Source organism: Monodelphis domestica, chromosome 8 (assembly GCF_027887165.1).
Source record: "Monodelphis domestica isolate mMonDom1 chromosome 8, mMonDom1.pri, whole genome shotgun sequence".
NCBI lineage: Eukaryota > Metazoa > Chordata > Mammalia > Didelphimorphia > Didelphidae > Monodelphis > Monodelphis domestica.
Window position 1 is genome coordinate 79,335,014 of NC_077234.1, and position 27,074 is coordinate 79,362,087.

Below are 27,074 nucleotides of genomic sequence, written 5' to 3' on the forward strand. Positions count from 1 at the left end.
GACTGAGCAAAAAGCAAGTTCTCACAAATTAGAGGGAGGTGTGTAAAAGCTTAGCCCCCTATTAGATTTAGGGATCGTAATCTTCAACCTAATCTTCAACAAATTACCTTTCCTGACCTTTCATCAAACCTTTTTTTTCAAATATTTATTAAATAGAGGTTTTTTTACATTTGTCTCTAGCAGTTATCCATTGCATAGGCCCAAATAATTACATGGAGTTCCCCCCACTTACCATTCCTATATTACCATTCCAGGCTGCTCTTATTTGCAACATTCTTGGTGATGGATTATAATTAACAGTATGATATTGAGTTCCCTCACCACACAGGTTAACCTCCTTTGAACATTTTCAACTTGACAATGTCAGTCCAGAAACAGAATGCCCAGAGTTGAACATAATGTATGTAGATCAATGACTATGATTGGTGGAATATACTTAATCTCTCTTGTTTTCTTCAAAATTTTAATATTTGTCTGTTTGCAAGCCAATAGCAGCTTCTCTTCACTCCTTGAGTTCTAGAAGATTAGAAGCTGTGACTCAACAATCACATGTGCTGATTCTTTCTGTAGCCTTTGCATTAGAATTTGGGGGTCGGTGCTGAGGGGAGAAAAGTGGAAGGGGGGAAACAAAATACTGAATTTGGTGTCAGACAACCTGACTTTGCCACTTATACATATGGGTCATTTGGGATGCTCCTTAAGTTTCCAATATTACATTTTGTCAGTTGTGAAATGTGGAGACTGGAACAGATAATTACTAATGACCCTTATCATGAGTTATAAGCCCATAAGATCATCTGGCCCTCATGACTTTAATTGATTGAGGGCAGCTTGGAATTTTGTCTATTTCTTCATGCCCTTGCAGAAGCAATAGTATTATTCATTCAATTATAGCTTCAAATAAAGATGCTTAAAATGGGGCAAGAACAGGCACAGTAGCCCAGAAGGTGGCAAGATACTTAGGGTACATAGGATCGTGGAACGTGGTCAGTGGAAATATAGAGGGATACATGAGTTTGTGAAACTCCAAATAGTATAGATTTCATGATTTCTGTCACCTGTTACCTTCATTTCCACATCTATATTAGTCAGAGTGGCTTTCTTTCTTTTTTTGTTATTTACATTTTTTCCAGTTTGCATGTTGATAGAATTTTCAATAATCATTTTCTGACATTTTGTGATTTATGTTATCTCCTTTCCTTCCATCCCTTCCCCTTTCCCAAGATGGCAGGTGATATTATTACTATTATTATTATTATACTATAAGAAATTACTGTAATTACAAATACAAAATTATTACAATCACAAATACAATAAATTATACAATTAAATTAAACAATAAATTATCATACAATAACAATTTCCATATTCCTCATGTTGTAAAAGAAGGCACATATCACACTAGAGAAAAATTAATGGAAGAAATGAAGTTAAAATGGTGTGCATTATTCTGTATTCAGATTTTGTCGGGTTCTTCTATAACAGTGTATAACCATTTTTGTCATGAGTCCCTTGGAGTTATCCTGATTCTTTGCATTGCTGATCAGTCCTAATTCATTCACAACATCATTGTCCTTTATTGCTGTTACTGTATACAACATTTTTCTGATTCTGTTCACTTCATTTTATATCATTTCATATATTTTCAAGTCAGTTTTTTGTGTGTGTGTGTGTGTGTGATCATCTTGTTCGTTTCTTATGGTGTAATAAATGCAAATATGGCTTTCTTATCCATTCCCTTCTTCTCTCTCTTATATTATTATAAAACATTCTTTTTATTATCTTTAGCAATTTTTATAAACCTTAGTTTTGGCTAGACTTTAGCCTTGCTTAAATCCCTTTTATCGGTACATGATACTTATTTTAATCCACTTGGAATTGGACATTTGGAAAACTCAAAAGAATCTCCTCTTAAAGGTATTTCCCTCAAACTTGCAAAATTTCTGCATTAGATACACTAGATATTATTTCTTTTAAAATGTCAAAAATGGTTTCTATGAAGATAAATCTATTACTGATGAATCAGTTATCTTTTCACTCCATGCATTCCCTGTCATTCTAATCCAGTGGTTCAGTAATGCCAATTAAAATATATCAGTTTAGAAATTTATGGCTGCAAAAGATTTCCCCCATTTTTAGAAATTAAATTGAATGCTATAATTTAAAATGGTGGTTATTTTATGTGCCAATGGAAATACTCATAGTATTAATGTTAATGATATTAACATGTATAATATAGTATTAATAACATAATTAATAGTACCATATCATTAACATTTATGCACCTATTTATTTCTTCAGAAAGCATCATACTCTTTTTTTCCCCTCAACTGTATTTTCAATAGAGGTTTACTTACAAATCCTCTAAAGATGGCCCTGGTCAGAAATATCTAGTCAAACTAGGCCTTCTCACATGAGGCAAGCCAAATGTCATGTCAGGCATGGAACTTGTCCCTCAAGTAAGTGGACGCAGCTGCTTGCTTTATGTGTCCTGGACTGTCTGACTGCACAGAATTGACTCTAGGGATCAATGTAATCGCTTGTATACTTCCAGTTTTCCAATTTTTTCTTCCAGAAAAATGATGCCATCTAAATCCTTAGACAAGCTGGAAAATGTTTTGCGTATTAAATCCTCAATACTGAGAAGATACTAAATATACCACCCTCTAATTTTTCTAAGTGTTGGTCGGCCCAAACTTTGAGACTATGTCAGTCATTATGGAATATGTTATTACATGAAATGAACAGTATTGTGAGATGTTCTAAGGACACTCATTGTCTGGCTGCCTTTCTTCTAAGCTTATTAGGAAGACAAATTCGTCCATCTATCTATGCTTTAATTGAGTATTTAAGTTAAAAAGGAATGAATATTGTCACATTTTGCTTCATCAAATCCTTGATGATTTTTTAGGCTTAATCAAAAAAAATTCTGTCACCTCATTTGGTAGATATGTGTGAGTGACTATGGTTCATAAATAAAGCATATGTTGCCAGACATCGCCAAAGTCCAGATTTGGTCTACCTAAAGCTATTTCTTTTGTTGGAAGAGAGGAATCTTTTTTTTTTTGAAGGGACAGTTGATTATTGGGAGGTAATGCTTTTTTAAAGCATCAATAAATATTTTTAAATTAATAGAAAAAGGCCCCCATAGAACTCATCTTGCAAAATAATAGCTAGCTTTTATAATGATAAGGTTTGCAAATTACCCTACAAATAGTATTTCACTTACTCATCATAATATCTTGGCAAGTGAGTGTCTTGTCTCCATTCACAAATGTGGAAACAGAGGAAAAAAAGAGAGATTTAGAAAAAAAAATCAAAATGTTATCGGTCTAATGTATAATAATGCATAGTTTTAAAAACCCTGAGGAAAATCTCAAATAACTTAGGATCAAATGTGTATTAAAGAATACACATTGAGTATTGCATATTGAGAACATAATATTCTAATTCAACTATGAGAATCAAATTATTTCAGATTACCTGTCATTTCTTCATAGATTTCTATTAGACTCCATTTTCAAGCAATAACTAATTTTAACCAAGTCAATGCCCTTTATGTTATTTAAATGGAAAAAAGTAGAATAATGGATAATATTATTAAGTGGACATGAAGTGGCCCCAAATAACATAAAGTGTTAAAAATTGTGGTTCAGGATGAATCTTCTCCCAAGGGTATTCAAAGCACTATCATTGGGGTGAAGGCCTTATATGTTGTGCTACTACCCAAAAGGAAGGAAAACTATAATTATAAACATAATGCATAATGCATTTTGAGTTTAACAAGTATTTTGATAGTCTTATATGCATAATCATAAAAATTTCCTTAAATATTATGTAAGCACAACATAAGTGTATAGTTGTTTGGAATTCCAACTTGACAGTTACTTCAGCAAGTTGCTAATAGACTACTTAACCCTTTCAATTTGGGTATTTTAAAGGAATTTTCATTCAAATTACACAAATCTAAAGGGAAAGTAGCACATTCAAGGGAAACACAATAGAATCAACTTATTAGAAACAAAATCTTTCCTATTCTACCAGCTGTCAATCTACATATGTGGTTTCTCTGTTGGCACCAAAAATTAGGAAAACTAGATTAGCAAGCAAACAGTTGGGGAATCAGAAACTTTATTTAGGAAACACCATGGGGAAGGAGATTCTTTTCTTTCTCTCTGGAAGAGTTCCTTCTACCCAGAAGCTAGGTACTTCACAGTGCTGTTGGGGATATGGATGTATCCACTTGAGCACTGAATTGACCAATAGTCACCATATCTTGATCTAACACTAAGAAGACTCTCATGATTATCTGATCATTGTTTCTGCCCATCTGGTTCCACTTTTTGCCAGACCCAGAGGGAATGGCAAAAGTCAATTAAAATTGACTGGTATTTTCTGAGCATTTTCTTTTTGCACTTCATTTGATAGGCACAACATGGGCCCTGTCCAGAAGGAGCTTAATTCCTCCTGGGAAGACAAAATTTCCATTTTGGAAATGAATTTGAAAAATAATAATTTACTCCAGTATATGATAAAGTGATATATTTTTATTATATTTCATCTGCCTTACAGTAATTCGGGGGAAGTAGTGCTCACTGATCCCCAGATAGAGAATGATTTGTGTACAATTTTAGCTGATCCTTGCAAATTAACAATAGGTAGAGAAAAGGAAGGAGGAAAATAGGAAGAGGGAGCTGGTCTACAGTAATTGGTCCAAAATTTAAAAGGCATCCAGGTCTTCAGAGCATATTTTGAACTGTTTCAATCATTCTTATTCAAAGACTTCCATTGTCTTTGAGGGGATTATGAGAAGCCACTATGTACTATAAATGTTGAACTCTCAAAAAAAAATTTATACAAGATAGACTCTTAAATTTATTCTTTATTCTTCATATAAGTTTAGATAATCAACAAAACAATAAATCAAACTCTTATATATTGTGTTTTCTGATTTCTAAGATATAAGTGTGCACACTGAAAATTTGGTTATTAAGCCAATTTGAGCTAACCCCAGCACACTACTTACACCAGGCCCTTCTGTTTTTTGACCCTATGCAGAAAAGCAAAGTTCGTCTACTGAAGATGAATGCTTTATTACTAATTTTAAAATCATGGATTTCATTTTTATCACCTACATTTCCCAATTATGCTTTTCCCCTTCCCTTTCCAAGAAAGTTATCTCAAAGAATAAATTAAAAAGGAAGGGGACAGTTTGATTTCTAAGGCAATAAATTGGAGAAAATTCACTTCTTTTCACTAATAGAACTTATTCCTAAGTATCTCACCCATCTTATTTCCTTCCCACATGAAGGCATCATTTGGCAAGCATGTATATGTAGATTATGTCTTTGATATTTCCATTTTTCAGTTTATTCTCTGGAGATGACATTAAAAAGTTATTCTTAAAATATTAAATCTGTAGCTGAATATAATGTTCTCATTGTTGTACTCATTTTACTGTTTAATATCTTATATATTTATATACAATTTAAAAAATTAATCTGTTCATTGTTTCATATAGTTCAGCAGTATTTCATCACAATCATAGGACATAATTTGTTTAGCCATGAACATCACGCCTCCTCAATTTCCAGTTCTTCGAAGCCACAAAAAGAGCTGCTCTAAATATTTTGGAAAATTAAAGTTACTTTCCTTTATCCCTAATCTCCTAGGAAAAAATCCCTAACATTGATATTGCTATTTCTAAGACTATACACAGTTTTATAACTCTGGGTGTAATTATAAATTATTCTCCTAAATGAATCAGTTTGCAGCTTTATCAACAGTGTATTTGTGTTCACACTTTTCCACATCCCCTCTAACATTTGTCATTTTGACCCTTTGCCATTTTAGCCAATGTGATAGATGTGAGCTCTCTCAGAATTGTTTTATTTTGCATTTCTCTAATCAGTAGTAATTTAGAGCATTTTTTCCAATACCTATCTATGATTTTGATTTCTTCCTCCAAAAATTGCCTATTCATATGTATTTCCTCCAGTTATCAATTGTGGGATGACTCTTACTCTTATATATTTGACAAAGATCTATATATATTTTAGATATGAAATCTCTTTCCTAAAAGCTATCTATAAAATTTCCCCTGGTTTTATTTTTCCTTCTAATCTTGGCAAATTTGTTTATTTATATAAAAACTATTTAATGTAATATATTCAGAATTAATCATTGTATAACTCAAAATGCTCTTCATTTCTTATGTAAGGGTTAAATTAGGAGTTTTGACAAAATAAGAGAGTTGCTTTTAATAATTTAAGTTTTAATGAGAATATAGTAGAGCTGTAAATTAATATTACCTTTAAGCCAGAGAAAAGAAAACTTCTAGCAACTTTTAACAATTAACAATTTAGTTTTATTAAAATAGAGATAGTAAAAGAATACAGTAAAAAGTATATATAGTAAAGGAGAGAAATATAGGAAAGAGGTAGAGAAAGAAATTGCCTAATACCTAACTAGCTACCCCATAACTATCCATAACTGCCTATAACTGCCATTAGAGAAAGTCCATTTGATAACCCTTCAGCTCAGCTCAGCAGGCAGAATATATAATATGTTATATTATATATATATATATATATATGTACATATATATATATAAATACACCACCAACTCTACTCCCTCCCAACCCAAAAAAAGGTCAAAAATTCCAAAAGTCCCTCTCAATTCTCATGTTGTCGTTTTATAACCCCTTCTGACCTCATTTCCTGTCTCTCTGGTTTCTACTTCCTTTCACTGTGGGCTAGTATATCTTTATATATCTCTATGGTAAAAGGACCTTCAGGTCACCAGTTAAATTAGAGAAAGGGATTAAGAATTTCCTTTTATACTTGTTTAATCATAATCTCCTATCCATAAATCTGAAAGGTAAAATATTCTCTGTTCTTCTAATTTATTCATGATATCTCCTTTTATGTCTAGAACATGTACCCATTTTGAGCTTATTTTAGTGAATGATTATGTCTGTAGCGAATTTCTGCCAAACTCTTCCAGGTGTTCCAGCAATGTTTACCAAATAGTGACTTCTTTTACCCAAATCTATGCCTTCCTGCACTTTTCCAGACAAAAATTCTAAACCTAATTTTAATTTTTGGGTTTTTTTTCCTGCTAAGATAGATGTTTATATAATCTAGAAGGGAAACTCATTTTTTGTGTTTAGCCTATCACATGTTCATTATAAGAGTTATATGTAATAAAAGTAGTCAGTGATTATAAATACAATGAAGACTACACTGCATCTTAATAGGAAAAAATGTTGTCAGGGATTAGTATGTGATTTATTTTCTTGGCTAGTCCACATCAGTTGCAAATGCTAAAAGTAAAATGAATGCAGTCTCTGGTAGATATATTGATAAGACATTTTAGCCATCTATATTCAAATATATATATATAAAACTTTCTTAAAATACATGTGCATGAGTTGGTTTTAAGGTGTATAAAGAAACTGAAAGTCAACATAGAAGAATACAATACTAAGATCTTTCTGATAGAAATCAATTAGGTCCTTTGCAAACTAGAAAAAATCTAAATTCATAAAAAACAATTTCAAAAGAGATCTCTTGCCTTGTCTCAACTGCTACCTATGGTTTGCAGTGATGGGTCAATTAATATATGAAAAAAATTATTTTAGGTGCTTTCTTTTTAATAAAATACTTTTGATAGGGATTCGGAGTCCACATGTGCTGTTCACCAAAAAAAGTGGATTAACTTGTACTACTACACTTTTGATATATGGGATGAAAGCCAACTGCCAAGGATCTGCGAATGAAGCCATTTATTTATTTGAGTACCTGGAATATCTATTTTTGAAATGCAAGGATAACCTTTTTATACTTTTGCAGTGTCAAGTTAAAGTTTTCAAAGGAGTAAAATGCACAAGCATAAAAAACTGAAAAGGTATTTGGATGTGGGATGCCAGGGGATATTTATAACAGAAGAGAAATTCTCTGCCACTCTTCTATGGCTTCAGGGTATACCCTCACTGGAAAATGATTATGGGATAGAACTGTAGGTTATTTCACATTTTCAGGACTTTTTTGATTAACTTAATCTTAGATTTAGGAATTTATAAATAGAAATGTGATTTTTAGCTTCACAGGAGAGGAGCATATAAAATATTTATATGCTTGTTTTAATGATATAGATAAACTTTCATTGTACACTGAATTTCAAAATATTTCAGACATTTTTTCCAGAATAAAGAATGGTAGTGAGACTTGGAAAATTTATAAGCTTCTAAACATGACGAAAATGTAAGCTCCAAAGGATGTTTCTCTACAGTATATTCACTTTATATTCTATGAAGTTTCTTGCCTAGGTGGTAATTTTAGACCATTTCTTAAAGGACTACTGTATTTTAAAGAGAGAAGACTTTAGTTTAACTGGGACCAGGTGTTCTTTTTCTTTAGTAGTATATAATCTCCTTTAGAAGCCTGTATGTTCAGTCTTCATGAGAATTTTAAGGATTCTTAAATTTGTTTTACTTCTGAGAAGATAAAAGTAAAAATTCAGAGAAACCAGCTACTCTCATTTTTACATTAAAAGCACTTCTCTAAGGGCTCATTTCTTAAATCCATTAGGTACCAGGCTAAGATAGCTAATAAAAATCATGAATGGAAAGGATACCTAATAGTATAACATAGTTGCTTTTAGAATGCTAGAAAAAAGAGAGGTTCTTTTAATTTATTGATCCAAATGCTAGTTTCTGTTATTAATCTACATAATATTGAATTCAACTGAATTTCAATTTTTTATGTTTCTCAGAAGGGCAAAATTCCATGAAAATGGTAGTATTATAAAGACAAAAAACATTTTAAAATATTAATAATTTCTGGGGACTTCCGGGTAATCATGGCTGCAATCTAGACGCGGCACGTTCCCTCTCCCCAGCACCGAACGAAATAGACTACATCAAAGGAGCATAAAATCACCTTTGGAGGAACAGAAGGACTCCCCAGTACCCCACAGAGGCAAAGGTACGTGGGGCTTGAACATTTCCACACTAAAATAAGAAGGAAAAGCTTGCACAGAAAAGTGAACTGAGCCGCCCTTCCCCCACCCCACCTCCCCCACTAAACCAGAGTGAGCTACCTGAGCGCTCACCGGGACAGCGAGTGAGTGGGGAGCGTCTCTGTCTGGGGGGGCACTCCAGGGTCCTTGGGATCTGGGGACTGCCAGGAAAAAACGTCTCAGGGCGCTTTCACTGGAGAAGCCAGGGGACTTCGGGCGGGCTGCGCTGAACAAGGCGTGCTGATTATCTGGGCTGAGCTGAATACCTGGGCTCGGAGGCTGGGAAGAACTAGTCTGAAGCAACCTAAATTCACAGAAAAACCACTCTTATAACCCAGACCCCAGACCAAAAAGGAAAGGGAAATAAAACCACCAAAGGGATGGCTCACATGGCCCAAAATCAAGCCTCCAGGAAGAAAGGGAAAAAAGTGACTATTGAAAATTTTTATGGAGGAAGTACCCAAGGGAAAGAGGAGAATGAGGAGGAAATCCAAAAAAATTCAGAACACGCCTCCCAAAATGGAAACTATCAACAAGCTCTGGAAGATCTCAAACTGGAACTTATCCAAAAGATGGAAACCTTCTGGAAAGAAAAATGGGAGAAAGAGATCAGCTGTCTGACAGATAAGACTGCTCAATTGGAAAAAGAACTCGAAGCATCCAATACAAGGGCAGACAAGGCTGAAAAGCAAATCCAGTCCCTAATGACCAGAATCAAGCACCTAGAAGAAAGTGAGATGATAAAACAGCAAGAATCAATAAAGCAAACCCAAACAATTAATGAATTGGAAGAAAACATAAAATATCTCACTGAGAAGGTCACGGACCTGGAGAACAGAGGAAGACGAGAAAATCTCCGTATCATCGGTCTCCCAGAAAAACCAGAGGTAAACAACAAATTGGATTTTATTCTAGAGGAGATTATAAAAGAAAATTGCCCCCACGTTCTGGAGCAAGGGGGCAAAATAGAAATAGAAAGGATTCATAGAACACCTTCTATACTAAATCCCCAAAAGACAACGCCTAGGAATGTAATTGCCAAATTCAAGAGCTTCCAAGTAAAGGAGAAAATCCTACAAGAAGCCAAGAAGAAGAGCTTCAGATATAAGGGGGCTCCCATAAGGATCACACATGACTTAGCGGCTAACACACTAAGAGACCGCAAAGCATGGAACACGATATTTAGAAAGGCAAGAGAGCTGGGTCTCCAACCAAGAATCAACTACCCAGCAAAACTGACTATATACTTCCAGGGGAAAGTATGGGCATTCAACAAAATAGAAGATTTCCAAGCATTTGCTAAGAAAAGACCAGAGCTCTGTGGAAAGTTCGATATCCAAGCACAGAAAGCAAGAGAAACATGAAAAGGTAAATATGAAAGAAAGGGAAAAGGAGATAAATCTTATCTTTCTCTTTAAGTCAAACTCTCTTCTATAAGGACTACATTTACATCTAATTATATATATTAATATGTGGGGAAAATGTTTTGTGTAACTCTCATAAATTGTATCATCATAAGAGTAGTTAGAAGAAATATGCATAGGGAAAGATTGGGGAATCAAGAAGATTTGGGGAAAGTTGGGGCAAAAAAAGGAAAAGGGAGGGGGGAACCGTGATAATACTAAGATTAACTTCAAGAAATAGGGGGGGAATCAATAGAATAAACTTTCCCATATAAAGATACACATGGGAAGGGGAGGGGAAGAACTCTCATATGAGAAGGAGAGGAAGAGAGCGTGAAGTGGAAGTACTTAAACCTTACTCTCAGTGAAATCAAATCTGAGAGGGAAGAACATCTAGATCCAGTGGGATCCTGAATTCTATCTTATCCATTAGGGCAAGAAAGAAAGGAAAATTAAGGAGGGGGAGGGGGGAGGGAGTACAAAAAGGGAGGGAAGGAGAGGGGGGAGGGGAAGGGAGCATAAAAAGGGAGGGGCTAGAAAGGGAAGCATCTCAAGGGAGGGGACTAGGGGGACTGACCTAAAGTAAATCACTGGTTCAAAAGGAGAAAGCTAAAGAAGAAAGGTCAGAACTAGGGGAAGACATCAAAATGCCAGCGAATCCACAAATAACAATCATAACTTTGAACGTGAATGGGATGAACTCACCCATAAAATGCAGACAAATAGCAGATTGGATTAGAACACAAAACCCTACCATATGTTGTCTTCAAGAAACACATATGAGACGGGTTGACACTCACAAGGTTAGAATTAAAGGTTGGAGTAAGACCTTTTGGGCCTCAACCGATAGAAAGAAGGCAGGAGTTGCAATCATGATATCTGACAAAGCCAAAGTACAAATAGACCTGATCAAAAGGGACAGGGAAGGTAAATATATTCTGCTAAAAGGAAGTATAGACAATGAGGAAATATCACTAATCAACATGTATGCACCAAATGGTATAGCATCCAAATTTTTAATAGAGAAACTAGGAGAATTGAAGGAGGAATTAGACAGTAAAACCATATTAGTGGGAGACTTGAACCAACCACTATCAAATTTAGATAAATCAAATCAAAAAATAAATAAGAAAGAGGTAAAAGAGGTGAATGAAATCTTAGAAAAATTAGAATTAATAGACATATGGAGAAAAATAAATAGGGACAAAAAAGAATACACCTTTTCAGCACCACATGGCACATTCACAAAAATAGATCATACACTAGGTCATAGAAACATGGCACTTAAATGCAGAAAAGCAGAAATATTAACTGCAGCCTTTTCAGATCACAAGGCAATTAAAATATTGATCGGCAAGGGTACATGGAGACCCAAATCAAAAATTAATTGGAAATTAAATAACATGATACTCCAAAATCGGATAGTTAGAGAAGAAATCATAGAAACAATTAACAATTTCGTTGAAGAAAATGACAACGGCGAAACATCCTTTCAAACCTTGTGGGATGCAGCCAAGGCAGTACTTAGAGGAAAATTCATATCCCTGAGTGCATATATTAACAAATTAGGGAGGACAGAGACCAAGGAATTGGAAATGCAAATCAAAAAACTTGAGAATGAACAAATTAAAAACCCACAGAAGAAAACCATACTAGAGATCCTAAAAATTAAGGGAGAAATTAATAAAATAGAAAGTGACAGAACTATTGAGCTAATAAACAAGACTAGAAGCTGGTACTTTGAAAAAACAGACAAAATAGACAAAGTACTGGTTAATTTAATTAAAAAAAGGAAAGAAGAAAGGCAAATTAATAGCATCAAGGATGAAAAGGGGGATCTCACCTCAAATGAAGAGGAAATTAAGGCAATCATTAAAAACTACTTTGCCCAACTATATGGCAATAAATTTACCAATCTAGGTGATATGGATGAATATTTACAAAAATATAAATTGCCTAGACTAACAGAAGAAGAAATAGTTTTCTTAAATAATCCCATATCAGAAATTGAAATCCATCAAGCCATCAAAGAACTGCCTAAGAAAAAATCCCCAGGGCCTGATGGATTCACCAGTGAATTCTATCAAACATTCAGAGAACAGTTAACCCCAATATTATACAAACTATTCGACATAATAAGCAAAGAGGGAGTCCTACCAAACTCCTTTTATGACACAAGCATGGTACTAATTCCAAAGCCAGGCAGGCCAAAAACAGAGAAAGAAAACTATAGGCCAATCTCCCTAATGAATATAGATGCAAAAATCTTAAATAGGATACTAGCAAAAAGACTCCAGCAAGTGATTAGAAGGGTCATCCACCATGATCAAGTAGGATTCATACCAGGGATGCAGGGCTGGTTCAACATTAGGAAAACTATCCACATAATTGACCACATCAACAAGCAAACCAACAAGAATCACATGATTATCTCAATAGATGCAGAAAAAGCCTTTGATAAAATACAACACCCATTCCTACTAAAAACACTAGAAAGCATAGGAATAGAAGGGTCATTCCTAAAAATAATAAACAGTATATACCTAAAACCATCAGCTAATATCATCTGCAATGGGGACAAACTAAATCCATTCCCATTAAGATCAGGAGTGAAACAAGGATGCCCATTATCACCTCTATTATTTGACATTGTATTAGAAACACTAGCAGTAGCAATTAGAGAAGAAAAAGAAATTGAAGGCATCAAAATAGGCAAGGAGGAGACCAAATTATCACTCTTTGCAGATGACATGATGGTCTACTTAAAGAATCCTAGAGATTCAACCAAAAAGCTAATTGAAATAATCAACAACTTTAGCAAAGTTGCAGGATACAAAATAAACCCACATAAGTCATCAGCATTTCTATATAATTCCAACACAGCTCAGCAGCAAGAACTAGAAAGAGAAATCCCATTCAAAATTACCCAAGACAAAATAAAATACTTAGGAATCTATCTCCCGAGACAAACACAGGATCTATATGAACACAACTACAAAACACTTTCCACACAACTAAAACTAGACTTGAACAATTGGAAGAACATTAACTGCTCATGGGTAGGACGAGCCAATATAATAAAAATGACCATCCTACCCAAACTCATCTATCTATTCAGTGCCATACCCATGGAACTCCCAAAAATTTTTTTTACTGATTTAGAAAAAAACATAACAAAGTTCATTTGGAAGAACAAAAGATCAAGGATACCCAGGGAATTAATGAAAAAAAATACAAAGGAAGGGGGTCTTGCAGTCCCAGATCTCAGACTATATTATAAAGCAGCGGTCATCAAAACAATTTGGTACTGGCTAAGAGACAGAAAGGAGGACCAGTGGAATAGACTGGGGGCAAGCAACCTCAGCAAGACAGTATATGACAAACCCAAAGATCCCAGCTTTTGGGACAAAAATCCACTATTTCATAAAAACTGTTGGGAAAATTGGAGGACAGTGTGGGAAAGATTAGGCTTAGATCAACACCTCACACCCTACACCAAGATAAATTCAAAATGGGTGACTGACATGAACATAAAGAAGGAAACTATAAGAAAATTAGGCGAACATAGAATAGTATACATGTCAGACCTTTGGGAAGGGAAATACTTTAAAACCAAGCAAGAATTAGAAAGAATTACAAAATGCAAAATAAATAATCTGGATTACATCAAATTAAAAAGTTTTTGTACAAACAAAACCAATGTAACCAAAATCAGAAGGGTAGCAACAAATTGGGAAACAATCTTCATAAAAACCTCTGACAAGGGTTTAATTACTAAAATTTATAAAGAACTAAATCAATTGTACAAAAAATCAAGCCATTCTCCAATTGACAAATGGGCAAGGGACATGAACAGGCAATTCTCAGCCAAAGAAATCAAAACTATTAATAAGCACATGAAAAAGTGCTCTACATCTCTTATAATCAGAGAGATGCAAATCAAAACAACTCTGAGGTATCACCTCACACCTAGCAGATTGGCTAACATGACAGCTATGCAAAGTAATGAATGCTGGAGGGGATGTGGCAAAGTGGGGACATTAATTCATTGCTGGTGGAGTTGTGAATTGATCCAACCATTCTGGAGGGCAATTTGGAACTATGCCCAAAGGGCGATAAAAGACTGTCTGCCCTTTGATCCAGCCATAGCACTGCTGGGCTTGTACCCCAAAGAGATAATGGACAAAAAGACTTGTACAAAAATATTCATAGCTGCGCTCTTTGTGGTGGCCAAAAATTGGAAAATGAGGGGATGCCCCTCAATTGGGGAATGGCTAAACAAATTGTGGTATATGTTGGTGATGGAATATTATTGTGCTAAAAGGAATAATAAAGTGGAGGAATTCCATGTGAACTGGAACAACCTCCAGGAAGTGATGCAGAGCGAAAGGAGCAGAACCAGGAAAACATTATACACAGAGACTGATACATTGTGGTACAATCGAAGGTGATGGACTTCTCCATAAGTATCAATGCAATTTCCCTGAACAATCTGCAGGGATCTAAAAAAAAAAAAATACTACCCACAAGCAGAGGATAAACTGTGGGAGTAAAAACACCGCTGAAAAGCAACTGCTCGACCACAGGGTTGGAGGAGATAAGACTGAGGAGAGACTCTAAATGAACACTATAATGCAAACTCCAACAACAGGGAAATGGGTTCGAGTCAAGAACACATGTGATAACCAGTGGAATCATGCGTCGGCTATGGGAGAGGGAAAGGCGGGGGGGGGGGGGGGGGGGGAGGGGAGGAAAAGAAAACGATCTTTGTTTCCAGTGAATAATGTATGAAAACGACCAAATAAAATAATATTAAAATTTAAAAAAAAATAATTTCTAATTATAATCGATGAAACTACACTTATAGAAATGGGAGAAAATTTCCCCTACAATATTCAATATTAAACCTCTTTAAAATTGATCTTTTCTACCACAATTTTATTAGTACCATTATTAAAGAGACAAAAGAAAAAAATTGGCTAAATCACATGATATTAGATATTCAGTTAATTCAGGTGGATATTATTTAACCAGTGACCAAAAAAGAATGATCCAGCTATTATTGTTTCAATCCTCTTTTCTGTCTGGCTTTAGTAATGAGTTCTCTAAAGGAGTATGGTTATGGTTGAAAAAAACAGACTTGATTTAGCCATTTATTGGCTAATTCACTTGGAGAAGTCACTTAAATTGATAACATGATAGAGTTGGGCAGTACATCTGGATTTGGTGACAGAAGACATGAATATGAATGTTGAAGGGTACCACTTTTCTGACCTTAAGCAAAACCTTTCACTTTGCTCTGTTTCAGTTTCCCCAACTGAAACTGATGGTTGAAAAATATATTAACTAGGATCAACCAGCTCTGAATCTTATGATGCTTTGTGAAGCTCATTTTCCTTAAATATAAACTTTGAATAAAAATTCTTGCACGAATAACTTGGAGGACCAAATGAGAAAAAGCCTGTTCATTGCAAAACATTTTGTATAGCTTGTTTTTGAGACATTTCTGTCTTTTCTTACTTTTTGTGACTCCAATTTGGGGTTTCTTGGTAAAGATACTGGAGTGGTCTCTCATTTCCTTCTCTCGGTCATTTTATGAATGAGGAAACTGAGGCCAAAAGTGTTAAGTGGCTTGCCTAGAGTCACAAAGTTGGCAAGTGTCTGAGGCCAGATTTATACTCAGGAATATGAGTCTTCCTGACTCTAAGCTCAGCTCTATCCACTTTAACACCTAGCTTTCATGTTTTTCTGTCTATCTATCCATCTATCCATCCATCTCTCTCTCTCTCTCTCTCTCTCTCTCTCTCTCTCTCTCTCTCTCTCTCTCTCTCTCTCTCTCTCTCTCTCCCCATCCATCTCCCTATCCATCTAGCCATCCATCTCTCTTATCATTTATCTATGTATGTATTATAAACTCTGTATATATACACTATATTATATACACACAGACACATGGTCACACACACACACACACACACACACACACATATATATATATATAGTGAGGGTGTATATGTATGCATATATTCACACATATGTATACATGTACATATATATGTATCTTATAAATACTGTGTAAATGATATACCCAGAGACAGGGTCACACCTGGTATATATCTAGATATATAGTGTGTGTATGTGTGTGAGAGAGTGAGAAAGAGAGAAAGCATATGTAACCTATTATACTGTCCAGAAGGATAGAGTCAGGACTCTGGTTAATGATCTGTGGTCACTCCTGCTCTCTTTTGTCTTCCTAGCCACAGCTTTAACGTCTGAGACATAGATAAGTCCAAGGCAAAAGATCCTCAGCTGAAAATTACAAATGCTTTTCTTCCCTTTAGTACCAGATGCTTTTTCCCTTCTTTGGTAACTATTTCAATTTGTTCAGATGGGTAGCCATGACTTATTGTTTACATGTTTAATAGAAAGCAGGATCCATTTCTGCCAAGAAGGCAGTTTAATGTAGGGATACCACAAAGAACTCCATAACAACCTCATCCTGAGATAGACATATAATAGGGAAATAACAATTAGTAGTATCCATGTGGAGCAAAACAAACAAGCCTCTAAATAATCAGGGCAAAGCCATAAAAAGCAATGCAGAGATATTTCCAGAATTCATTCTTAGGGGAATAAACAATTCCCCTTTCCCAATTGCTCAAGAGAAAGTCGGTGGAATGTCTAAGAAGTTGGACTGAGAATATGAGAATCACATATTAATAAGTTTCTCTGAAGATTTTAATGAATTTCTCTGGAGAGGGATGAAGAGGGAGAGAAAGAGAGGAAGACGGAGAGGGAAAGCTCATTTAATAGCCTTTTACAACAGCTCGGGGATGTGGGTGCTGCTATTAACTATATTTTATAGATGAAGAACATGAGGTTCCAAGATGTTAAGTGAGTTGTCTTTAGTAAAACAGCTAGTAAGGATTTGAACCCAGGTTTTATCTGATTCTATGTCCTTGACACTATCCAAAGTTACATATTTTTATTTGCCTCTGTGTACATCACAATTTTAGAGTTGGCAGGGACTTTAGCAGCTTTTTTAAACCTTTACCTTCCATCTTAGAATTAATACTGTGTATCTGTTCCAAGGCAGAAGAGTGGTAAGGGCAATTGGGGTTAAGTGACTTGCCCAGGGCCACACACCTAGGAAGTGTCTGAGGTCAGATTTGAACTTAGGACCTCCCTTCTCTAGGCCTGGCTCTCAATCCACTGAGCCGCCTATCAGCCCCAGCTTCAGCAGCTTTCTGATCAAAACTATAAAATGATATGATTAGAAGTCATACAGAGACATGCTCCTTCTAAAGACATCCCATTTGACTCATCAGCTCAAATTTTTAGAAGTTTTTTTTCTCCTTTAATTAATTAAACCTAAATTTCTACCCCATTTTTTTCAGCTTCAACTCTTGTAGGATTGAAGAACAAATCTGATCTGCCTTTTATATATGGAAGCTTAATTCGCCTCTGAGTATGCCATACACTAAAACATAACATCTACCTCGTAGGGTTGTTCTGGGAATAAACTGAGAAAATATGTGCAAGGGGCTTTTCAAAATTTAAAGCACTATATAAGTGCTGTTCTCCTTATCTTAAATAATAACAATAACAAAATAACAATAATCTTGAACAACCGTGCATAAGAAGGTTTAAAACTCATTCGGCACCTACTAGCTACTTCTAGGTGAAGTTCAAGCAGGGCTGCTTTCTTGACTGGCAGACTCTCTGGGATCATGTATGATTCCCTCCTTCAGTATGAATCATGTCCTCCTTTGGCGTGCTGGCTCAGGAGGCTTTCCAACTCATGAAACCACAGTTGCCAAACTTCTTCAGAAACATGGTTACAAGACAGGATTGACAGAAAAATAGCATCAGTATTCATGCTGTGCCTCTCAGAATAACCACCATTATCATCCATTAAATGATAGGCTTGACTATTTTGGGGGGGGTGATTTTTTACTCTATTAAATGAATGTTATTCAACAAAAACCCCAGAGATACAACAAGGGAGTCCTCAGAATCAATGTATTTGTCTTGTCCGTCTCTTGCTTCTCATTCCCAGATTTGTTGCATGGTTCAAAATCCCTGGACTGTTGTCATCACTGATCTCATGTTTTTCACCTCCTGATATTCTAACACTGGATTCCTTCATCATTGCAATTTCATTCTTGCAAGAAGCCATGAGATTATTCAACAGCTCATGAAAGAAGAAAAAGTGAAATCTCTGATTTTGAAAGTGGCACTTTCTTTTGTCGAAAATTTGTGAATATTTTCCATTTTCTTATTCTTCATAGTTTAAAAATAAAGAGCTGTTTTAGAGTATGCCAAATAGCAAAAATAATGAAATAAATAAATAATCTTTAAAAACAATTGGTCTTGTACCTATGAAACCCTTAATGTAAGGAACTCTCAGTTAAGGAAAATATTTCTACAAATGGAATTCTTTATAAATTAAAGAATACATTTTAAAAAATAAATTAAAGGCAGAATATCCCCTAAAACACTGAGAATTTATATGACTTGCCCAGGAAGACAGATAATGTGTCAGAGGCAGAACTTGAATCTGTATTTGCTCACCTTCAAAGTCAGCTCTTTCCCTGATAGATCATTTTCTGATCTTACACCTTATTTTAAAACATTTACTTTTTGATCCAGTGACATTTGGCCTCCTGCCTATTCCAGGAATAATACATTCCATCTTTTAGCTCTGGGCATTTTCTCTGGCTTTACCCTGACCTCACATTTTTTTCCTCCTCTGCTTATCCTACTAATATCCCTGGCTTCATTTAAGTCCCATCAAAAATATCCTCTTTAATCAGAAGCTCCAATTCTCTGAATTCTATTGCCTTCTTGCTATTATTTCCCATTTGTTCTACATAGAGCTTGATTTATATATATTTATATATATCTGTCTTTTGCCTGCTTTTGTAACTCTGGCACTTGGCATAGTGGCTGACACAAAAAAGGCACTTAATAAATGTTTATCAGTTGATTAGCACATTATTCTTTTAAAAAACCTTAAAATATTATGGAAGTACCCAAGTATCATTGGTAATGACAACATTGTATAGGAACAAATTATAAAATAACCCTTGTTTAGTATTAAAACCCATCTGTTGTTGCATTTCTATTTTTAGTCTTAGTTACATTAAAAAAATATAACCCAGGGACCAGCTGGGTGGCTCACTGGATTGGGAGGTAGGCTTAGAGAGAGGAAGTCCTAGGTTCAAATATGGCCTCAAACACTTCCGAGCTGTGTGACCCTGGGCAAGTCACTTGACTCCCATTGCCTAGCCCTTACCACTCTTCTGCCTTGGAGCCAATACATAGTATTGATTCTAAGATGGAAGGTAAGGGTTTAAAAAAATATAACCCAAAAGTATTGAGAACTTTGTGTCTTGAGGAAAATGAATAGATGGATTTAGATCATTAAAACATATATTATTTGTATGTATGTGTATATATATATATATATATACACACACATAAGTATATATAATTAAATGAAACTGGAGGAATGTCCACATTTCCTTGATGTATGGGGACATCATCTTCGTAAATGACTCTTACAGGGCAGGGAGTAAGGATTATCACCTTTATGTGGAATGAAGACAGAAATTACTATGAGGAACTTGTTGCTACAATTCTTGTCATTCTTTTACAGAACTTAACTTTACAACTGTTACTTTTTCTGATTTTCTCATAGTCTCCATTGTTGCGGATTTGACTGCAATCTCACAGTACCCCTGCCATGCATCTGACTCTGTTTCATTGAGTAATGCTGGTCATGAACTCCATCTTTTGCTCTTTCTCATATAAGTAAAGTCCTTATGTGTGAATAAAACAAAAACACTGCTGTATCCCGCTGCTTCATTATATCTTTGTGTCCATGAGACAGGTTTGTCAACTCGTTTGATTTTTTTTTAATTAACTAAGATACAGCATGTAAGCTCTCACTGCCACCATATTTAATCAGATTCCAGAATGAGTCAGTAAACCTCGAAATAAGATGACATAAATCTGCTAAAAATTATGGATCATTGATTCTAAAAGCCTTATTCATGACAAATTATGCCTAGATTAAAAATAGAAAGACAATAAAAGATCTACTAGTCACTGTTCACTGATGAACCAAGAAGTCAAGTATCTGCTTTCTGTAAGATTTAAGCAATTTCAAGGAGGCAAGATGTGCACTTTAGTCATTGGCTTTTTTCACTGTGTAGTGATAATTAAAGATACACATGAGATTTAGCATGTTAAAGTGAAACAATTCAATAATGATTCCCTAATTTTCAGAATTTTAAAGATTATTTCTGGACATTTGAATTACTTTTAACTCCCTGTATCTAAAACAAAACATTATTTTAATCCCTAAAGCTGACACTCCTTTCTGATTTTTCTATTTCTCTCAGGGATTTTCACACTTTGCTTTTTCCTCAATTGGCCAAACTTAGGTTATTAGTTTTTTTTTTCCTTAATTCTCATGTTTAACTAGTCACTATTAATCAATGCATCAATCAATGAATAAGCATTTCGAAACACCATGTGCCAGACTCTGTGTTTGCTAAGTGGTAGAGATAGAAATGCAAAGAATGAATTAATTTCTACTCTCAAGGAACTCACATTCTAGCAGTCTTCTGACCCTTCTTTCAAAATGGTTCTCTTTCCCATATGCTGCTGAGTTTACATTTTAAATATTACTATCTCTACTAGTATAATACCTGTTTACCGGGTCTATATTCCTTATTTTTATCTCAGCCAAATCTCCCTCAGCTCTATATTCTATAACCAGGTTAACATTTCTAAAATATTAATTTTATTGTTTTAGTATCATGATTCATTATTTTGAGTTTTCCAAGATACAAGTTAAGGACTCAACACACTCCACAATTTTGCCACAGTCCCATTTCTCAACTTTCTCTCCACACATTTGTAATTGGCCAAAAGACTAGCCTCAAAGAGTAATTATTAGTGGAATGACACTGAATGACAGTTAGGATTGGAAAATATCTCAATGCCCCAAATTAGAGTGGACCAAATCTATCAACATTTTGTAGGAACAAATGCATAATCTTTTCTGTGGATTTCAACAATCATCTCTTCAAGTGGAAATAAAGATAAGAGTTTGCCTGAAAAAACTTGGGAGCTCTAGAAGAGTGAAAGTACAAAATGACTTTAAAAAATGACTTAAAATTTAAAGTTATATGCTACCCAAAAATATAAATTGCGTCCTAGAGTGCCTTAAAAAAGATCTATTTAAGGCTAAAGGAATTAATACTGTACTGTGGTAGAATTGCACTTCTCTGGTATTATGTTTAGTTCTGAACATCACTTTTTGAGATTCAGAAGAAAACAATACGAGGGATCATGCCATATCTGTATTTTTATTGTTGTTCATTTATTTTCAGTCATGTTTGACTCTTTATGACCTCATTTAGAGGGTTTTGTTTTTGTTTTTGTTTTGGCAAAGATACAGGAGTGATCTGCAATTTCCTTTTTCTGTTCACTTTAGAGAAGAGGAAACTAAGGCAAACAGGGTTACATGATTTGCCCAGGGTCACACATCTGCTAAGTGTCTGAAGCAAGCTTTGAACTGGAAAAGCCCCAAGCCCAGTGTGCTGTGCACCATGGTACTATGTCAGTTAATTTAAGAGTATTTTTTTTAATTGAAAAGGGAAAGATTCAGGAGAGATACAGTATTTGTCTTAGTATACATGAATGCTTTTCATGTGAGACAGTGGTTAGATTTGTTCTGTTTGACCCTTGAGGAAAGTGTAAGGAACAACAGTGGAAGATAGTGATAAAAAATCACATTTGATGCAAGTAAAAACTTTCTAACATTTGGTGTAGAGCTGTCAACATTTAGTCACTTAGGTAAGACCAGATGCCTTCATGCAAAGTCTGAATGATCACCTGCAGGGATGTTGGAAAACAGCCTCTTGTTCAGGTATGACCACTGAGTTCCTTTTTCAACTCTGAGATTCTGGGATTTTCAAGGCTCTAATTTATCTACTCAAAATTGGGTCATTTTAAAGTTGAGCACATGAATAAACTCAATTCCAAATATAAGGTTTATCATTTTTGTTTTGAAATAATGTTTTGTTCCTTCCTCTGAAACTATCAAGTTATTTTAATCAATGGATACTGTTCAGATATGTCTTTTGAAAGACTGATCTATGACTGGTGGATATCATCAATTACCTGGATCTCAGTAACCTCTTAACTAATGCAATTTTCTGGGTACATGCTTGTCCCTAGACAAAGGCTCTTCAGCAACTTGTTGGATAATTATCAACCAGTCTTGTCTGCCCAGTATTCCACAGGGACATAGAGGATACGCACTTTTCTCTTAACCCAACCCCCTTCTTAGAGAGCAACAGGATGAAATCTGAGCCTATTATAGGCTGAGTCCATCAGAATAACAAGCTCATAGAATTTCAGAATTTGGACCTTAGACATCATTGCACAACCTCTAATCTAACACATGAATCTCTGCTGCAACATTCTTGACAAGTGAAAACCTCTTCTCTGCTTAAACATATGTATTATCAAAAGGACATACTGTCCCTTGAGTAAGTCCATTTCATTTTAAGACAGCTTTAGTTGTTAGAGCTTTCTGTCTTGTCTGAAACAATAATCTATCTCTTTGTAGTTTCTCCCCATTGGTCCTGATTTTGCCCAGTGGGACCAAGCAGTTTAATTTTAATCCTTTTTTTTCTATGACAGTTTCTGCAGAAAGAGTATTTGAACCAGTTCTCTTCTTGTTTCAAATCTTCTTAAATCCTCTTTGTCCCCATTGGACTATATTCCAGTTGATCATCGTGCTTCCTAAATTTAGGGACCCACATTACACTTCACTGCAATAGATATTAGGGTTAGAAAGATAAAAGAAAAGTCTTCTCTTGAGGAAAAGAAAAATATTAGATAACATGTAAAATAGCTTGAAAATCTTACAATAAAATTAAAAACTATTGATTATATTATTTTTTCTCCTTCCCTTCTTTTTCTTCTTCAGTCTACTACTATATAGATTTGGCAACAGGGAAATGGTATACACTATAAATATGAAATGTGATATAGTGGAATGGCTTTTGGAGTTGGACTAAGTTCAAATCCCAGTCATGCTATTTATTTCCTGTGATGTCTTGGATAAGTGTTTTAAGCCACCTGAACTTTAATTTCAAATTAGTTAATTTCCAAAATACTTCCTCTACCTAAATCACTGTTCTATCATATATATATGTGTGTGTGTGTGTGTAACATAATACATATTATATACTAATCTATATATAAGATTAAAAAATACGTGTTATTACTTTGTACTGTCTTAGAATACTGAAGTAGTAGCACAGTAATAATTGAGGGATTAGGAAAGGATACCTGGAGGGGGTAATGTATGGGCCATACCTGAAAGAAGATGAAGAAGGCCTGTTCAAAGTTACTGAGAGAGAATCCGAGATTTCATTTGTGGTACACAGAAAATAATATACAGAAGGTCTCAGAATCTCAAAAAATCACAGCAATAATGAAATAGATATAGCAGTAGGACTTCATGAATCTAGTGGCAGGCTTTAGATCTTTTATTTGTGAACTTGACTAGGTAAGTTTGTGCAATTTATCCCCCAAATAATTTGAGGCTGATACAATTTTCACTTATAGAAACTCTTAGGAGATCTCTAGGACAAAGAATCTGCTGTCTATGTCAAAGAAGGTAGTATCCATAATGATAAATTAATAGATCGTTTTTAAAAAGCCCCTACTATATTTCTTGTAATGAATAATAAGTAATGTTTCCAAGACAAAGGAACAGTGAGGTCTAGGCAATTGAGTTTAAGTGATTTGCCAAGCCCCAGCTAGAAAGTATCTAAGGTCACATTTGAACCCAGGACCACCCAACTCCAGGCCTAGCTTTCTATGTACTGAGCCTGTCCAAATACATCATTTTTTGTTGTTGTTCAGTCTTTTTCAATTATGTCTGACTGTGACTCCATCTGGGTTTTCCTTACCAAAGATATTGGAGTTGTTTGCCATTTTCTTTACATAAGATAACTGAGGCAAACATTTAAGTGACTTGCCCACAGTCACAAAGTTACTAAGTGACTGAAGTTACATTTGAACTCAGAAAGGTGAGTCTTTCCAATTCTAGGCCCTCTAGTCTATCCATTAATGTAGCAACAGTCATGACTAGAATTTTTTTCTCCTCTAGTGCCTAATTTAGGTCTGTGGCCAAAATTAGCACATCCCCCTTTTATAACATTCATTTTTTAAAAATGAGTTCCAAATTCTTTCCTCTCTCCAGCCACTCCCCCAGACACTGAGAAAGGAAGTAATATGATGCCCATTATAAATAGAAAGTCATACACAATATAAAATAAGCATTTTTAACGGATGTTTCTCCAATGAATTAATGAATTTAGAATGACTTAATATGAAATAGCATTCAGTCTCTAATTAAGAAGATAACATGAAGTTTGACAAATAAATAGCATCAAACATATAAGTTTAGAGAACAGCTAATTAGTTTGCCCAGAAAATAAAGTTGGATGAAGGAGAGTAATGTGAAAGAATGATCAGAAGGAAGATTATAGAGCCAAGATGTTGAGAGCCCTACAAGCCACATTGATATTAATAATATATTGATAAACTCTCCAGAAAATATGTACACATCGAAATTTACTTTTTCTAATATTGTTAGATTTCATTAACACAAATATTGCATATTATATTTTCTGTTTCAAATGATAACTTATGATTTTGTGATTCTGTACATTTCTATTTCTAATTTCTGCTGTCTAAATATTGGCTTAAAAGGTTTTTGCTAAGTTCTTGATTTTGTTGACTGATGCAGAGGTTCAGACATATCCAACTCTTCATTACTCTGGACCATAGTTATCCATGGGGTTTTGACAAGAATACTAGAATGATTTGCCATTTCCTCCTCCACTGGATCCTTTTTTTATCAAGCAATCAGAGATTAGGTAATTTGCCTAGAATGACAGATAGGAAATATCTGATCTGAGCTTATATTCTACTAATTCCAGGCCTAGTACTCTTAACCACTGAGCCACAGCTGCCTCTATGAAATTTGGCCTGTACTGTAAACGCTTTGTGATTTCACTTTAATTTCCGTGATTTACTTTAAGGACTGTTTTTTAAAAATCACTTCCTCCAGTCTATTGAAATACCCTTTATTTTCATCAACCCTTATATCCTCTTGTGTTCTTCTATCATATCTGTAATATCTTTCAAATCTACATAATTATTTCTATTTCTTCTCCACATCTATTAATAATCTCGAAGCAACATGCCTGAGTCTGCATGTGCTACTTCCAAAGTGAGTTTTGTTTAAACAGTGACATTGAAGATAATTAAATCTCTACTTCCATTAAATTCATATTGATGATTTTAAAAAATACTTTCTTTAAATAGGAAGAATTCCATGGATCTTTGCCTCATTGGGATTTGATTTTTTTCAATGAAGCAGTTTTATTTAGTGTTTTGAAAGTTTTGGAGAGTTCATTTCATTGGGAATGATTGTTTCTTCTTCTTTTTCATAGTACATTGCCCCTTACCATAATGTATGGATTTATCTTGGTAGTTTGCATGCATAATGACTGAAAGGACAAATGTTTATTTAATTACATATAAAATGCATCCATATTTATTATTATAAGTATATACATTTATGTATATATATATAGTTTATTTTTAACTTCTTTGTCACTCAGGCTAAGCTCTTTGCAGGCAGACCTTCCTGTGATAATGAGCCATTTAAGACATTTAATAACATTTCTAGGTATGGATTATTCTACCCATAAATGCAATTTCTTTAACTTGAACCTTTAAGGGAAGAAAGGACAAAGCTTTTTTTAAAAAATTACATTTAAATCTATTTTTTCTCATATGAATATAAATTATGTATGTATGATCCTATATATGTGTGCATTTGTGCACATATAAATACATTCATGTATATAAATATAAATCCATAGAGAGAGACAGTTTATTTTTAATTTGCCATTCAAGTTAAACTCTTTGCAGGCAGACTTTCCTATGGTAATAAGTTGTTTAAGACTCCCCTAATAATAACTCTAGCTAAGGATTACTCCACCCATAAGTTCAAATTCATTGGTTATTTTAAAAAAAAACCCTCCTTTAACTTCTTATAAAAGTTTGACAATAATTAATGAAATCTGAAAATGGATTGATGTTCTCAAAGACACAAACTATCTTGTGAAACCCATAAACTCCAAATCAGGCTATAGAGGCTTCTAAAATCTTGCACAAGTAATATTAACATACTAGCCCTTTAAAAATAATTATGACAAAAAAAAGGAAAGGAAATAAAAGTTAAAGACAGTGATGTAAAAGGTGAGTGGTTTACATGGTGGTAATCAGAACTCTAAAGATTACATTACAATTAGCTGTGTTAGAAAATAAACAAGCAAACAACACACTTCATTTGAATTTTTGCTGAGAAAGTCAAATCTTTGCTTTATTGATATTGGAGACTGATTTCTATACTATTCCTACAGGGAACAGATTTCAAAGTCAATCTAAACTTTTGATTGAAAACGTTGCTTCATGTCTCTCCATCTAGTCTGACAGGTGGGATGATTTTTTAAATGAGTTGACTTTCTTTGAAGAACATT

The 27,074-nt window shown here is 34.6% G+C and overlaps 1 protein-coding gene and 1 long non-coding RNA gene across 10 annotated transcripts in view; one reads left to right on the top strand and one right to left on the bottom strand.

The window, feature by feature from the left end:
* Positions 1 to 27,074, top strand: part of ERBB4 (erb-b2 receptor tyrosine kinase 4) — a 1,424,132-nt gene that overhangs the window by 684,045 nt on the left and 713,013 nt on the right. The gene's annotated exons all lie outside the window — the stretch shown is intronic.
* The window catches only part of LOC103099859 (uncharacterized), a 52,224-nt gene that overhangs the window by 18,290 nt on the left and 6,860 nt on the right, over positions 1 to 27,074 (bottom strand). For 5 of the 6 annotated variants that reach the window (XR_001624325.2, XR_001624329.2, XR_008914118.1 and 2 more), the window contains exon 3: positions 18,094 to 18,249. This is a non-coding gene — a long non-coding RNA (uncharacterized LOC103099859). Of the gene's footprint in view, positions 1 to 18,089; positions 18,250 to 27,074 lie in introns of all 6 variants that reach the window. The other variant, XR_008914119.1, reaches the window with a different exon arrangement.